This window comes from Cricetulus griseus, chromosome 2 (genome assembly GCF_003668045.3).
Source record: "Cricetulus griseus strain 17A/GY chromosome 2, alternate assembly CriGri-PICRH-1.0, whole genome shotgun sequence".
Lineage (NCBI taxonomy): Eukaryota > Metazoa > Chordata > Mammalia > Rodentia > Cricetidae > Cricetulus > Cricetulus griseus.
In genome coordinates this window covers 294,666,429-294,673,358 of record NC_048595.1, presented here as the reverse complement: position 1 = coordinate 294,673,358, position 6,930 = coordinate 294,666,429, and positions in this window count along the sequence as shown.

The window sequence follows — 6,930 nt, the reverse complement described above, 5'->3', positions numbered from 1 at the left end:
AACAAATGTTCCAGAGAATAAACGAAAGTAACACACCTTAAAATAACATTCTACAACACATTGCATCCTTTCAATGCAACTTAACAAAAAACTAACCTCTGATGACCATTTGTCTGATACCATTTCAAGCTATTGGAAGAGCATCAGGCCTGCAATAGTGTCTTCCTGGAATTAACAACCACTAACAAAAGGCAGAAAAATATCTCTTCTTTGGGATTACTCTCAATGACAGTGGAGGTGTCTCTTTTTTTGTTTTGTTTTGTTTGTTTGTTTGTTTGTTTGTTGTTGTTTTTTGGTTTTTTGAGACAGGGTTTCTCTGTGTAGCTTTGGAGCCTATCCTGGCACTTGCTCTGGAGACCAGGCTGGCCTCGAACTCACAGAGATTCACCTGCCTCTGTCTCCGGAGTGCTGGGATTAAAGGTGTTCACCACCACCGCCTGACCAGAGCTTCCCCCCCTCTCTCTCTCTTTCTTTGGTTTTTCCATACAGGGTTTCTCTGTGTAGCTTTGGAGCCTATCCTGGCACTTGCTCTGGAGACCAGGCTGGCCTTGAACTCATAGAGATCCACCTTCCTCTGCCTCGAGAGTGCTGGGATTAAAGGCATGCACCACCAACGCCCAGCTGTGCAGGTATCTCTTATTGAATGGCTCCACACCTTCAAATAGCTACCTAAGTAAATCGCACATATACACAATTAGACTTAAGTAGGATAACTTTTTACCTTCATTCATTCAGAAACAGTTTTCAGCATTTCTTGTTTAGCATTCAACAGAGTGTAGGGAGTGAGTGTACCATGTATGGACAAGCATTCATGACATGAGCAGGGACATGTCAAGGACCCCAACACCTCAGACCTGTGGGAATGTCAAGGCTTTCTCTGGGTCAGTCTAAGGTAAATGGCAAGGGCTTCCCTTGGTTCACATATGGATGTTAACTGTATGCAGCAAGTATCAACCATAACTCCCTCCTCCCAGATGACTGCAACCTGAGACTGCCCACTTCAGAGACCCATCACCTCCTTAAACTATAGAGAACAAATACATTGATTTCCTGGGCTGCCAGTGTGTCTCTATCTGAGTGTGCTGTCCACTGATCCCAGCTTTTCTGACCACGTATCTGTCATTTCTTCTTTGCCTGTCACCCAAGTCAAGTCTTTCCCAAAGCTGCACAGGACTTCACTGATGGTAAATCTAACACTTGTCACAGGACATTACATCCTTTCCATGCAATTTAACAAAAGCTAATCTGTGAAGACCACTTGTTTGACAAGACAACACTTGTCTTAGGGTTTCCATCGGTGTAAAGAGACACCATGACCATGGCAACACTTACAAAGGAAAAACAATTATTTGATGTGGCTTGCTTACAGTTTCAGAGATTCAGTTCATTGTCATCATGGCTGGGCACGTGGCAGGGAGCATGGTGTCACGCAGGCAGACATGATGTTAAAAAAGTAGTTGAGAGTCCTACATCTTGCAGACAACAGGAAGTCAACTCAGACACTGGGTGATATCTTAACCATAGGAAACCTCAAAGCCCACCCCCCACAATGACACACTTCCTCCAACAAGATCATACCTACTCCAACAAAGCCACACCTCCTGATAATGCCATTCCCTATGAGTTTATGGAGGCCAATCACGTTCAGACTACCACAACACTACTTTCAAATTTTTACTATTTTATCTCCAGTGCTCCACATTCAAAACAGAAGTTAAGTATGAGGTGACTGGAGAGAGAGTTCAATGATTTAAAAACCTTTGTTGCCCTTAGAGAGGCGTTGGGTTCAGTCTCCAGCATCCCCATGGTGGCTCCCAATCATCTGGAACTACAGTTCTAGGGGATTCGATTCCCTCTTCTGCCTTCATAGGCACCAGGTGTGCACATGGTGCGCATACAGATGTTCAGGCAAACACTTGTATAAATGGAGTTCTTAATTAGTCTAGATAATAAAAAGCCAGAGGGAAATGCTGAGAGATCAGAGAGAAGGAGCAAGCCACAGCACATATTACGTCTCAGCAAAGGTAAGAGCAAGTTCCTGTTTCTCCCTGCTTATATTTGGTTTCTGCCCAGCTACCTCCCTTCTTGTTTGTCTATACAGACCTCCAGACCTCTATGGTTAGCTAGTGGCAAGCTCCATTCTCTGACATGGTTTAATTCAAGCAAGATATCACCACATACTTGTTTACATAAAATAGAAATAAATAATAAATATTTTCAAAAACAGGAGGATGAGTGGGAAACTGTTAGCCCACTAGGAGGGCTTGGAATATTAAAATATTTTCCCAATTCTTAAAAGCATCTCTGTGTATTTTAGTCTTGTTGAAGAAAGAAAAACCATTTAGTGAGGTAGGGACCTCAAACATCCCAGATGGTAGTCATAGGAGATCTACAAAGATGACGCCAGCTAACAATCTAAACAACGGAGGAGAGGCTACCTTAAATGCCCTCCCCCTGATTATGAGATTGATGACTGACTTATATGCCATTCTATAGCCTTCATCCAGCAGCTGGTAGAAGCAGACACCCACAACTAATCACCGAACTGAACTGGAACCCAGATGCTGAGAAGGACGAGTGAAGAGCACAGGGGTCCAGACCAGGCTGGTGAGACCCACAGAAACAGCTGGCCTGAACATCCGGGAACTCTTGCTCCCCAGACTGATAGCTGGAATACCAGAATGGGACTGATCCAGACCCCAGGAACATGGGTTTCTGTGAGGAAAACTCAGAAATCTATGGAACCTCCTATAGAAGTTCAGTACTTATCCCTTGCATAGGTGTGGACTTTGGGAGCCCATTCCATATAGAGGAATACTCCCTGAGCCAAGACACACGGGGGTGAGCCTAGGCCCTATCTCAAAGGATACGATAGACTCTGATGGCACCCTATGGAAGGCCTCACCATCCAGGCATGTTAGAAGCTCTCAGTTGCAAATTTTTCCTCATAAGAATTTCCTCCCGCTTTGCCTTTTGGTTTAGTGGAGAGAAGCATATCCCATAATTCTTATCACTTAAGCAAAGGTCCAACCCCTTCCCCTAGTTGTTGTCCCCATTGTGAGTCTTGCTAATTTTTGTCAATATGGGTGAGCTACTCCCAAGCTTTCATGAATAATAGGGCTACCAAAACTGTAACTGGAGACTACATCATTGGAGGACACAGGAATCAATTGTAAATGTACACTGTATATGGGCCAAGAGCTCCTATGGCTCAATGAAGATGGTTGTTTCTTTTGGGATGTTTCTGACCTCAATTTAAACAGCTTATTTATCATGAGGATTATGTTGTTTTGAAAGTAAATTGGAAAAGTCAATGAATAGTGCAGGAGTTGCCTACTTTGAAGCCTCCCCAGACCCACTATGATCTGGTTCACTTATACCTATGAGGGAAAATTAATAGGGACCAAAGCAATAGAAGTATGAAAAGAAAATTTAAAACCAAAGATAAACAAATTTGTTTCTCAGAAGAAAAGATAGGTCTGTGTTTCTGAACACTCCATGTTATCAATCAAGTTAGCAATGATGTATCAACAATCTGAGCTGCTAGCACACAATTGCCAATAAAATAGAATTTTTCTGCCAGGTGGTGGCAGCACATGCCTTTAATCCCAGCACTTGGGAGGTAGAGGAAGGCAGATCTCTGTGAGTTCGAGACCAGCCTGGTCTACAAGAGCTAGTTCCAGTACAGCCTCCAAAGCCACAGAGAAACCCTGTCTCAAAAAACAACAAAACAAAAAAAATATAATTTTTCCATTTTGATTCTGCCTCTATCTAATAGGTAGAGTGTGGACCAGTCTTTCTAAGTTTTAAAAGCACTGGGGATCAAACCCAGGGTACCATGCATACTGGGCAAATGTTCTCCCATTGAACTGAACCCCCCCAGCTCCTAAAAGTATGCTACTATATTTTGTGCTTTAGGATAACACCCTTTTTTTAACTGATTATGCATCTCTTCACTTGAGAATCATATTCTCCTTCTCAAGATTACTAAGCTATATCAACCCTAAACAACTACAATGGCTTCGGTTATCCTCACCCACACCTACTCTCAACTATACCCAGGTATTTAAAAATGTCTAGGTTAAACAATGAAATTACTAAATGAAAATTTGAGGTCATGTGCCAAGTTTCAGAGAAAAAGAAAGGAGAAAGTATTCTTTTTACTCCACCCATGGAATATGAAAATGATAAAAGAAACATTGCTGCTGAAGGCAAGGAATGTGGTGTTTCAGATAGGGATCTAGGACATTCTAGCCCTGGGTCTTCAACGCCTCCATCTCCTACCTCTGAATGACTCATTTCTACAATCTGGTTTAGCTGGCCTTCCTCATCTGCAGCTTTCACAGAGCTGGTCTATTATGTAAGACAAGATAAATTTCCCAGCAGTACTTCTGAAATCTCTTTCTCATGAGATATTGTGCAAGGAAGCTTTCCCTTTGACATATAACACAGCACAATATTTCGTAAAGTGTAGATTAATATTGCATCTATCTCAAGATCAATTATCTGACAAGTTTAGTTATCTAGGATGCATCTGGTAAGAAGTAGGAAAATGATAAGTTATTTGAACCACTAAAGAAATCTTTCATCTGTGTGTGTGTGTGTGTGTGTGTGTGTGTGTGTGTACCTGTATGCATTCGTGTGTGTGTGTGTGTGTGTGTGTGTGTGTGTGTGTACATACACCTGACATATAGAAGCCAGGGGACAACTTCAGATATTGTTCCTTTGGTGCCATGTAGTTTTCTTTCTTGTTGGTATGTGTTCATGAAGGTTTGTGTGCACATGTGCATACATGTATTTGTACATGTGCAAGTCAGAGACTAACACCTTCCTCAGTTGCTCTCCACCTTATATTTTTTGAGACAGAAACTCTCACTGAACCTGGAGCTCATCAATACATCTAGGCTGGCTGGCCAGTAAGGGCCAGGGTCTGCCTACTCCACCCCGGTGCTGGGGCTACACATGCTTACCAATGTGCCCAGCATTTTATGTAGATGCTGCTCACCTATTAAATCATCTGAATGTTTGCCCTGCGCTACACACTCCACTCTCATACTCGTTTAATTTCAGACAGCTGGGGCCTGAAACACAGGCTGTCTGCTTCTTCCTAATGGCATTCTCAAAGTTACTCAATCTACAGCAGGCAATAAAGACGCAAGATAACTGACCATAGTTCTCAGCCAACAGGTGCACCGTAGCCTCATTTTCTCTCAATGGGATGTTTACGATGTGATGGAAGAAGGTGAAGAGACACAGCCCAGTAAATCTCATTGCTTGTATCAATTAGGGTGGCTCCCTTATAGTTTCAGAGGTTCAGTTCATTATCATCATGGTCCTGGGGCTGAGAGTGCTACATCTTGCAGGCAACAGTAAGTTGTCTGACAGTCATACTAGGGGAAGCTTGAGCAAAAGAGACCTCAAAGCCCACCCCGACAGTGACACACTTCCTCCAACAAGGCCACACCTCCTAATAGTGCCACTTCCTTTGGGGGCCATTTTCTTTCAAACCACCACAGCAAGATCACATCAAAACTCCTTTGCAAAGCACATGTCTTTTGCCAAGTCCCACCCTGTACATAAGATGTGCAAACCTACCTCACTCCATTCCTACACCTGAGAGAATGGAAATGGAAAAATACTTACATAAAATATATTTCCTGGCCATGAAGTTGGAATCCAATCCTTAGAACAAATAAGGAACTCTTGTAAATTAAAAGTATTTAATATTGAAATTAAATGACTCACTGGAAAATTTAAAAACTAGTCCAAGAAATCTCCAGGATCAAAGAGGCAAAGTGATAGACAATGGGAGAGAAGTTTTTGTTCCTGTTTTTCGTCTATGGCAGCAAGTCTGTGATAAATGAAAACTAAGCTAAAATACCATAGGAGGCAGAGAGCTAAAGAATGTCAAATAAAGAAAAATTTGTTAATTTGCTGAAAATTTTGGACAGGAAAAGCAGTAGTGTACTATTTAATCCATTTTAAGATTATTCTTATTGTTATTTTAATTTATGTATTTGGGTGTTTTCTTGGAATGTATGTCTGTGTACCATATTCATGCCTGGTGTCTTCAATAAATAAATAAAAATACATTTTAAAAGTTTGTTTCATTAAACATAAGGGTAGGCTTGGCTGGGCAAAGAGAACGGTATCACACATAGGGGCACATGTTTCTGGGTGTCCTCCATTCCCTGCATTTTGCCATACAATGTTTAGAGAGACAGCGATGGGTATCAAATCACTATGATATGTAGATTCCTTTCACTATGTGGAAAAGATGTTATTTATAATGTCAACATTTATAACATATCAGAAATTGTGTTTTATTATAAAATAATTAAGCCTATTTTCAAAGTCGTATAAGTGAATGTAAACTCTTTTAGAGAATTTTAATTTTAGCATGTCTTAAATATTTTTTCAAAACACCATTCCAAGGTTCATTGCTGCCATTAATTTAATAGACCCACGCTGCCGCCTAGTGGTTAACATGGTCAGCAGCACATCTGGTGCACAGTATTGGGGGGAAATATTTTACTTCTTTTGTTGTTATACTAAATAAACAGAAAAATTTTATAAACTCCGGATACAGTGTTTGCAACTCAGTGGACCATGAGAACACGAATCTGCCCCTGTCCCGATCAACAAGACTTTTTTTTCTCTATTGGATCATTTCAACCGTAAAACACATCTTCAAATATTTGCTTCTTTTAAAAGTAAACTACCCACCCCCCAGCCGGGCGTTAGTGGCGCACACCTTTAATTCCAGCACTCGGGAGGCAGAGGCAGGCGGATCTTTCTGAGTTCGAGGCCAGCCTGGTCTCCAGAGCGAGTGCCAGGATAGGTTCCAAAGCTACACAGAGAAACCCTGTCTCAAAAAACAAACAAACAAACAAACTGCCCCCATCGAAAAGAAAAACAAACAAACAAAAC